Below are 10,938 nucleotides of genomic sequence, written 5' to 3'. Positions count from 1 at the left end.
TCAAATGGAATCACAAATCACCACAAACGTTTGGATAACTTTGAGAGAGTAGTATACTTTCTTGTGGAATCGGCGACCACTAAGTCTCACACAACTAGAGTCTACCCTTAGGGCCATATTTCTTGCATCATATGCTTCTTTATATAGTGTGCATGGTTAGGGTGAAACCCTAATAACCCATGTCTTTTCCTTTCCAAGGATCCATGGGTTAAAAGCTCCATGGATCATCCATGGACTTCCATATTAGCTTAGCCCATTAACAAATGAGTATTAGCCCACACTATATAAAATATATTAGCCCATAATTTAATCAGTCTTCTTTTTAATCTCTAAATTAATTCATAATTAATTTAAGACTAAAACTAATTAAATAACATGACTTCATATTAATATATTATAACTTATAATATATTAATAAATCGTAAGTATACAATTCTCATAAAATTATCCATAAATCGTTTGGATGAAATGCAACCCAAATGGACCATTCCGGGTCGTGTCAAGTATGTACCAAATAAGTTATGGACTTAGACACCTTATCCAACATAAACAACTTCGGATAATGCTCTTGCATCTCTGCCTCCAGCTCCCAAGTCCACTCGGATCCCCTCCGATGCTCCCATTGTACCTTTACCAAAGGTACCTCCTTGTTCCATAGAACCTTCAATTTCCTCTCCATAATGGCCACTGGCATCTCCACATAATTCAGGCGCTCATCGACATGAATATCATCTAATGACACCACTACCTCCTCATCTAATATGCATTTTCCATAATTACGAGATGTGGAAACTGTTGTGAATCTAACTGAGCTCCTCCAAAAGATCCCCCTCTTCCTGAAGTGGATCATACCCTTCCAGGGTGAGACCTTTAGCGATACCATATCACCAACCTAGAACTCCAACTCGGATCGGCGTCGCATAAATTTTCTACCGACTCTGAGCAGTCTGCAACCGCTGCCTGATCTGTTGAATCTTCTCGGTAGTCTGTAGAACTACCTCGGTGTGACCTATTACCCTTTAATCAACCTTGCCCTAACAGATCAGGGTACGACACGTCCGTCCATACAACAGCTCGAAAGGTAGAGCACTAATGTTGGAATGATAGTTGTTGTTGTAAGGGAACTCTGCAAGGGGTAGGTGAGAATCCCAGCTCCCACCGAAGTCAATGATGTAGGACCTCAACATATCCTTGAGGGTCTGTATGGTTTGCTCACTCTGGTCGTCTGTCTACAGGTGATAAGCTGTACTGAAATGCAGCCGCATGCCAGCTCTTTGTGGAACTTCTACCAGAAACGGGAGGTGAACCGAACATCACGGTCTGACACGATAGAAACCGGAACCCCATGGCGAGCAACGATCTCGCGGATATACCCACCGACCGGCTTCTCGGCCGTCGTCCTCGGCAATTTGGTGATAAAATCCATCGTGATTTGCTCCCATTTCCACATGAGAACCTCCAGAGGCTGTAGCTTGCCATGCGGCCTCTGGTGCTCGGCCTTGACCATCCTGCAGGTCAAGCACCTCTCGACGTACCAAGCAATCTCCTTCTTCATGCATGACAACCAGTAACTTAAACTTAGATCCCAGTACATCTTGGTGGCCCTTGGGTGAATAGAGAAGCGAGACTTATGAGCCTTCTCCAGTACAATATATTTGACCCCACTAGACATCAGATGCCATATATAACATCTCAATTTTCAAGACAAAAAATTTCATTTTTGATATAACGATTTAGAAAACATTTATAATAAAACATCATTGAGTCACATCATATTATAAAACCATGATCACATGTTTCAAAACCATATCATAAAAATAGCAATAATGTGAGAGTACAATCCCAAGAATCTCATAATGCGGAAATCTTCTGTGTGTGTGATGCGCTGCTATCGTGCCAGCTCCTTCCCTACGAAGAAGAGGTACCTAAAACAAAAGTAAAAATTGAAAGCACAAAGCTTAGTAAGTTCCCCCCATCATACCACATACCATACATAACACATATTACATAACATAACTGGGTACTAACTACCCCTTCGGTCCTGTCGACCAATACTTTACCTAGCATATTCGGGTGTTGGCCTCCCCTTCGGTCCTGTCGACCGGTACCTTGCCTAGCATATTAGGGTGTTGGCCTACCCCTTCGGTTCTTTCGACCAGTACTAGGGACTATTTCACCCCTTATTCTACCACATAGCATCCTAGTGCATAAACATACAAGTCATATACTACCTAACTTATCTGGGTGCTGGCTAATCCCTTCGGCCCTATCGACCGGTACTGGGGTCTATACTACCCCTCCTATCACATATCACATAACATCATAGCATACTCACACATAATCATATCAGATAACAATGTACCAGATAATTATCACAAAGACAATTATCTCTACTATAACTCTTACTAGTGGGTCGACTTTGGTGCCTTCGACCCACTTCTACTGGAAGGTAACTCACCTCAATGTCGTGAAGTGTATGAATTGTCCTTGATGTTGGGATCAACTCCTCTCAAACTCCTACAAATAACAACCTTCCTTAGTTACCATTTCATACTCTTAATCCTTTCAAGGGTCAACTTAGGTCAAAGTCAAGGTCAACACCATGGTCAAAGTCAACTTTTCGTTAAAGTTAGCATTTGGTTGACTCAACTCACCGAGTTGTTCCTACTCGTCGAGTTCTCCTTCATACAAAATTGGGACCTTTTGCTCATGAATCGTTAAGCTCATCCTTGAACTCATCGGGTCCTGTTTCATACAAGTTGAAGTGTTTAGTCCTTGACTCACCGAGTTCTTCCTTGAACTCGTCGAGTTCTTCTTCATATAAGTTGGAACATTGCCTTGAACTTGCTGAGTTCATCCTTGAACCCGTCAAGTTCTTTGATCTTCAAATCCATATTCACGTCCATCTTGTTGAGTCCTCTTCTAGGCATAACCAGATCGATCAGAAATAGAAAAGGTTGGGGAACCATAACCCGACTCGCCGAGTCCCATGAACGACTCGTCGAGTCACCCAAAGTCCATGTCTATCAAGTCGATTTCCGATGAGCTTAATGCATCTAGAACCCACAAAGGTTCAAGATCTTAAGTATAACCCCATTGATACACATAATCCCTAATATGGCTTCACTAAGACTTAGAAAAGGTAAAAAAAAATAGCCCTAAATAGAGATCTAAGAATGAATAGTCAAGTTATTAACTTTATACCTCAACTGAGCTGGAAATGTGCCAAAACCTTTGGATCTACTTGCTTTCTCTTGATCTCCCAAGCCTCATCTTTCTTATCAAGCTTCAAAGACTCACAAAAAATGGCACAAAAGCTCAAGAACACTCAATAATCAATTAGGATTTCGAGAAGAGAGTATGAGGGTGATGGAGGCTAGAGTGGAGACCATATAAGTTGTTTAAATAGGGTGCAAACCCCCAAATTTAGGGTTTCATCCAGACAGGTCTACTCTTCGATTCGGGGCTTTCGACTCAGCGAGTAGACTCTTCCTCCCGCATCCAAATTTCGCATCTACTCGACGAGTTGGGCCACCAACTCATCGAGTCCCAGTGTAAAAGTGCAAAAACTTATAATAAAAATATATACGGGGAACCGAGTATTAAAAATCTCCCCCACTTATTTTAGACTTCAACCTCAAAGTCTGCTGTTGCATCTGGAAAAAGCTCGGGTTAGGGCTCTCTCATCTCGTTCTTCGGCTTCCAACTCCATTCTGATCCCTTGCGGTGCTGCCATTGCACCTTCACCAGCTCAACCCTCTTGTTTCTCAAATCCTTTGACTTCCTGAAGAGGATAAATACTGGTCGCTCAATGTAGTTCAGGCTGTTATTCACCTAAATATCCTCTAGAGGCACCATTGCAGAGTTGTCTACCAGGCACTTCTGCGGCTGGGAGATGTGAAAGGTATTGTGAATCTGGATAAGCTCAGCTGGCAGATCCAGCCTATATGCCACCCTACCCACCGGGGATGTAACCCCGAAAGGACCGATGTACCTGGGGCCTAACTTGCCCCGCTTCCTGAACTGGATGACACCTTTCCAAGGTGACACCTTTAGGAGAACCATATCCCCGACCTGGAACTCCAGGTCCGAACAACGCTTGTCGGCATAACTTTTATGCCGACTCTGAGCAGTCTGAAGCCTACTCCGGACCCGTTGGATCCTCTCCATCGTCTTGAGTACCACTTCGGTACTCCCCATGAACCTCTGTCCAACCTCTCCCCAGCATATCGGGGTCCTGCACTTCCTCTTGTATACCATCTTGAAGGGAGGATGGTTAATACTCGCATGGTAGCTATTATTGTAGGAAAACTCTGCCAAAGGAAGGTAGGTATCCCTGCTACCACCGAAGTCTAAAACGCCCGCCCGCAGCATATCCTCCAATGTTTGGATGGTCCGCTCGCTCTGACCATCCGTCTGTGGGTGAAAAGCAGCGCTGAAGTGCAGACGAGTACCCAAATCATCGTGAAACTTCTTCCAGAATCTGGAAGTGAATCGTACGTCTCGGTCGGAAATCATAGACATTGGCACTCCATGTCGTGCTACTACTTCTCGAATGTAGATGTTGGCCAGCTTCTCGGTCGAAATGCTCTCCTGGATCGGAATGAAATGGGCGCTCTTGGTAAATCGGTCCACGATGATCCAAATCGAATCCACTCCCCGTGTGGTCCTTGGAAGCTTCGTCATAAAATCCATAGTGATATCTTCCCATTTCCACATATGGATAACCAATGGTTGTGTCTTGTCGTGAGGCCTCTGGTTCTCAACCTTGACCTTCCTACAGGTCAGGCATCTCTCAACGTACCAGGCTACATCCCGCTTCATGCAGGGACACCAATAGTCAGGATGAAGATTTGTGTACATCTTCGTCATCCCGAGATGGATAGAAAACCTGGATTTGTGGGCCTCATCCATCAAAATTTGTCATACTCCACCCTAGTATGGAAACCAGACCCTCCCATGCAGGGTCAACAACCCACGATTGTCATAGTCAAATGAGGCCACTTGGCTTATGATCCACTCGCACTTCTGGCGCTCCTCCTTTATGTTCTCAACCCGCGCCTCTCAGATCTACTCCAAAAGTGAGTCACCATCGTCATCCTCAAGCAAATATCTCTGAGCGGGGCTGCCTTGTGACTAATTGCATTGACCACAACGTTGGCCTTCCCAAGAGGATATCACAATCGTAATCCTTCACCACATCTATCCATCGACGTTGCCTCATGTTTAGATTCGGCTGATCCATACAGTACCTCAAACTTTTGTGGTCCATGTAAATGGTACATCGAACCCCATAGAGGTAGTGCCGCCAAATCTTGGGGGCGAAGACAACCGCCCCAACTCCAGATCGTGCGTTGGGTAGTTCTCCTCGTGAGGCTTCAACTACTTCGAGGCGTAGGCGATAACATGCCCCCTCTGCATCAATATCACACCCAAACCTAAAATGGACGCATCGCAATACACTAAAAAATCCTCCACGCCCTCTGGCGGGGTTAGGATCGATGCCTCTCATAGTCTTTGGCTCAATGTCTCAAACGCTACCTACTGCTCAGGCTCCCAGCGAAAGACCACAACTTTCTACGTCAACCGAGTCAAGGGCACGACTATCTTGGAGAAATCCTGAATGAACCTCGGGTAATAGCCTACCAATCCCAGGAAACTCTGAATCTCAGATGGAGACTTCGGAACCTCCCACCTCATCATAGCCTCCACTTTGTCCGGGTCGACCAAAATACCGTTCTGGTTGACAAGGTTCCCAAGAAAATGCACCTCGTGGAACCAGAACTCACACTTGGAGAACTTGGCATACAAGCTCTCCCTCCTCAGGGTAACTAAAACCTCTCGCAAGTACTCCTCATGTTGCTCCTGCTTCCTAGAATAAACCCAGATGTCATCAATGAAAACTATCACACACTAATCCAACATCGGTCTGCATACGCAGTTCATGAGGTCCATTAACGCAGCATGAGCATTGGTGAGCCCGAAGGGCATCACCACGAAGTCGTAGTGGCCATAGTGAGTCCGGAAAGTAGTGTTCTGTACATCCTTGTCTCTAACCCTCATCTGATGATAGTCTGATGTCACACCCCCAAACCAGAACGACGGAATCGTTCTAGGGCGGATGACTTCATGTAGTATCATAACAATTGAGTAAATAGTTAAGAAAGCAAACACAACCATCATAAATATAATTTAAAAAGTTACATTGTTGATTGTATTACATGTTTCAAAAGAAATTACATTATGATGATATAATAAGTTTGAAATTGACGCCTTAGCATCCCTTCCCCAAAAGCTGTTGTTTACCTGTATTAGTGAATCCCTGAGAAATATAAGTAGTTTTGAAAAAGTGTCAACAATTAAGTTGGTGAGTTCATAAGCATTTTTGTATAAGAATTGTATGCCTTTTTGTATAAAGTAACTGAGTTTGTTTCTAGAAAATCCAATATTTTCCATAATTGAATAGTAGTTTTTAAAGTTCCAAAAACTGGAATGCATAAGTATTTTCCATACCTAAAATAATGTAAGTAGATTTATATATGTATATATAACCACTAAGGTGTTTGATAGCCTTGTAAATCAAATATTTTAATACTTCATGTAACATCCCAAAATACGACCCAAATTTTTTTTGTTTAATCATTAGTAAAATCATTAGATCAATACCATAAAATAAAACCCATACGTCAATGTATCAATGTAACAGCCCGAAATTCAGGTACCTCTAATTAGCCCTTCATCTTTTGTTATGTTGTCATTTTGGGCTTTTGTGTTGGGCGAGTACGCTGGGCGTACAAGGAGTACGCTGCGCGTACTCGCGCGCTTCATTTAAACGCATCATCCCCCGGGTAAGCTAGGCGTACCCAAGGTTACGCTGGGCGTAACCGGTCTAGACCCAAAAACCCTAATTTAATGGTTGGCTATAAAAGGAATAAGATGGTTTGGTTCCTCAGCCACCATCCTTCAGAAAGAAACCCTAAGAGAGTTGTGCCTTCGTTCATAGCTTGTTTGTGAGTGTTCTAAGCGTGGTGGTGTCATTTCAAGGTAGCAAAGGAGAAGAGGAGTCCATTATGGAGGCTAGAAGTTGGTGTTCAAGTGTAGATTCGTGAATAGCAAAGGTTGGAGCTTCTTTCTAAGGTAAAAAGTTCGGATCTTGCCTTGTAGTTCTTGTGGTATGCTTTATGGACCATTTTCTAGGGTTTTGGTCCCAAAGATGGAGACTTTATGAGCAAGTAGCCTCCATTGGCTTAGATCCATCATATTTCTGGTCCATTTGAGTTGTAGGTTCATAAAAAATGTAATCTTGAACGTGAATGATTAGCCATGCATGAGATCTAGATCTTTTGAGTTGAAATGGAAAGGTATTAAGGAGTGTAGGAGCCTTTACATCCATGCCAAGGCTTAAAGGTTTCGACTTTATGGGTAAGGAGGCTTAAAGAGAGCCGAATCTAGAAGTTGAAGAAGTGTCTTAACCATTTAAGACCAGAAATGAAGAGTGGCTGGATCTGAGCGTTACGCTGTGCATAACTCCCAATACGCGCCGCGTAAAGGGTGGAGACCTCGATTGTGGATTGGCGATGTACGCCCCGCGTACATAAGTCTGTATGCCCCGCGTACTGTGAAATGTTGACTTTTGTTGATTTTTAGGGTTTTGGTCAACATGAGGACTTTGAGTCAAGGAAGAGTAAAATGGTCTTTTACCCATCTGAGGAATGTTAATAAGAGTGAAGTCTAGTTGTGGAAGTCTATATTAATTAAAATGATATTTCGTTATGATTAGGCGAGGTTGGGATTCGGAGATAGCGAGCACGTGAGATTCTAGACTTTCCACGTGGTGAGTTTTCTCACTATACTGTAACCGGAAGGGTTTTATTGTGTGACCGGAAGGTCGGATATGTTATGAGTTGTATGCATTGGATATGATAAGTTAACCGTTTGTATGTGCTATGTATGTTATGCTTGATATGGGCTGGAAGGCATTAGGTTATGGGTCGGAAGGCATTATGTTATGGGCCGGAAGGCATATATGTTATCGGCCGGAAGGCGTTGTGATGTGGACCGTAAGGTTGACGTGGGTAGGACCGGAAGGTTTACCGGGTCGGGACGGAAGTCCCCTGAGACACATGGACCGGAAGGTCAGGGCCTGGAAAGGCGTATGTGCGTAAGTAGTATTTTGGGGAACTCACTAAGCATTTATGCTTACAGTTGTTGTGTTATGTGTTTCAGGTACTAGCGAGGACCGTGGGAAGGCGCCGGCGTGATCTGTACACACTGACGGAAGAATTGTTTTATGGTCTTGGGGTGTATTTTGTCACGATGACATTTGTTATACATGTGATTTCAGAATATTAAATGATGGTTTATGTTGTTTGAAAAATGAAAAATTGTTTTGAAAATTAACGTTGTTACAAGTTGGTATTAGAGCCTTGGTTTGAGGGATTCGGATGCACCTTCGGGCGTAACCGAACTCAAACCGAGGATTTGAGAAAAAATTTCAATTAATAAAGGCATACAAATTTTATAAGAGATTTTGTAATAACCAAAGGAGAAGCAGTGTGTACGGTCAGCCATCGCCTGAACGGTAAAATCCCCAAAATACCCTTACAATATGTGTTATGAGATATTTTATGATATGTTATGCATTCTAGAGTAGACTAGGTATTCATATTAGGACTAGAGTGGCCTGATTTGTGATGCCTTAGTCTAGGGGAAACTGCTGTTATGAGATGCTTTGAGAGAGAGTAGGTAGCCAGTGCATAGCAAGAATAGAGTACTCGTGATACGGGGTCCAGGGAGGAGGACTTGGGGTGAATGCTGATGCGGTGTAGTCGGTAGTATAGGGCCCGTACTACTGAAGACACTGGATCAGTGGGCAACCCAAGTAAGAATCCTTTGGGTATCAGAGGCCAAGTAGGGTTGCGTTATCGAGTGCGAGTATGCTCGATTGAGTCTCTGATATTTTTATGTTGTATTTCAGAGGCATTATGGTTGGGCCACGCCACAGATCTAGGACGAGCGGTGTGAGTGACGAGGAGCTTCGTCAGATGATCCACGATGAGGTGGCTGCGGCGATCCGAGCCGAGATTCCGGAGATGTTTGGGTCCATCAAGACCACACTGATGGAGACTTTCGATGAGCGGTATGCCGTAGTGACTGGAGCCGCAGCCGCTATAGCTACCACAGTTGTGGCTGCTACCAGACCTCAGGGAAGTGACTCGTTGCTATTCCGGGATTTCAGTAACACGAAGCCACCCGAGTTTGACAGGAGGCAGGATCCGATCGCTGCGATGAGATGGATTGCTGATGTTGAGGGATGCTTCTACACATGTTCATGTCCGGAGCATCTGAGGGTACGACTCGCTTTGAACCAGCTCCGCCTGGGAGCAAAGTATTGGTGGAAGTTCGTGACGGCGGACTTCACTCTTACGGAGATTTCAGCCATGACTTGGGAGAGATTTACTACTATGTTCAGAGACGAGTATGTTCCCCTCGTGGAGAGGGAACGGTTGATTCAAGAGTTCTTGACTCTCAAGCAGGGTAACAATTCAGTTATTGTGATCATCCGGAAGTTTCATGAGAGGGCGATGTTCTGCCCTGAGCAGGTGTCCACTGAGCAGGCTCGGATGAGCCGATATTTGGGTATACTGAGGAGGGACATTCGGGAGTTCGTGTCGAACTCGACATACCATACATTTGCTGAGCTCCAGGCAAATAACCAGAAAAGGTAAATCGAGTTTGAGACTCAGGACAGGGAGGAGGCCGAGTCTCAGCGGGTGGATCGGCGGCCAACTCAGTCCCAGCCAGCAGCCAAGCGGACCAAGTCCGCCGATTCGAGGATGGGAGGTCAGAAGGGCCGCACTTGCGGAAAGTGCGGAAAGGGTCATAAGGGGGCCTATCGATCAGGTGCTTGCTACAAATGTGGCAAGGAGGGGAACATCGCTAGGGATTGCCCCAAGGGATTTATGGTTTGCTTCCATTGCAACTAGACCGACCATCGGAAGGCCGAGTGTCCTCAGCTTCACCAGAGATCAGCGCCTACTGCTAGGGTTACCGAGACTCGGCTGGTGAAAGTCGAGGCTCCAAAGGCTCGTGGGAGAGCTTTTCAGTTGACCGCGGAGGAGGTCCGCGCGGCGCCCTATGTTGTGGCTGGTATGTATTCTTACGTGTATTTACTTTTATGCTGAGATATTGTGCTTATATTATGATATGCGTAGGTACTTTTCTTGTGACATCTGTACCTGCCTTGGTATTATTTGACTCGGGTGCAAGTCGGTCTTTTGTATCTTTGACTTTTAGTCAACACATCGGTATTGATCAGGAGGTGATGAGTCGACCTCTGAGGGTTTCCATATCTGATGAGAAAGCGGTATACGCCACCGACGTGATTCGAGGATGTGTGCTCGAGATTTTTGGTGTCAGGTTCCCTATAGATCTGGTTCCTATAGCGATGGGAGATGTCTGTGTCATCGTGGGCATGGACTGGTTGAGTAAGTTTGGAGCAGTCATTGACTGCGAGAGACAGCTGGTGACTATACGAGACCCTAGTGGGGGAGTACTTACTGTGAATGGCGAGGGGACCCGGTGTGGGTCAGCGTTTTGTTTGGCTGCCAGGGTGAGATAGAGTTTGCACCAAGGATGCAGTGGATTCATAGCCTATGTGATGGACACACGAGTGGCCGCGGGGAAGCCAATTTCGGTTGACGAGGTTCCAGTAGTGTGCGAGTTTTCGGATGTGTTTCCTGAGGAACTGCCGGGCGTGCCTCCAGAAAGGCAAGTGGAGTTCCGTATCGATCTGGTTCCGAGAGCGGCACCCATCGCCAAGGCGCCTTATCACCTCGCTCCACCAGAAATGCAAGAGTTATCCTCGCAGTTGCAGGAGCTGTTGGAAAAGGGGTTTATTCGACCGAGTAGCTCACCTTAGGGAGCGCCGATTCTTTT

The sequence above is a fragment of the Lactuca saligna genome, chromosome 9 (genome assembly GCF_052625555.1).
Source record: "Lactuca saligna cultivar CGN05327 chromosome 9, ASM5262555v1, whole genome shotgun sequence".
Classification (NCBI taxonomy): Eukaryota; Viridiplantae; Streptophyta; class Magnoliopsida; order Asterales; family Asteraceae; genus Lactuca; species Lactuca saligna.
The sequence above is the reverse complement of the archived record's forward strand: the minus strand, read 5'-3'. Positions refer to the sequence as shown.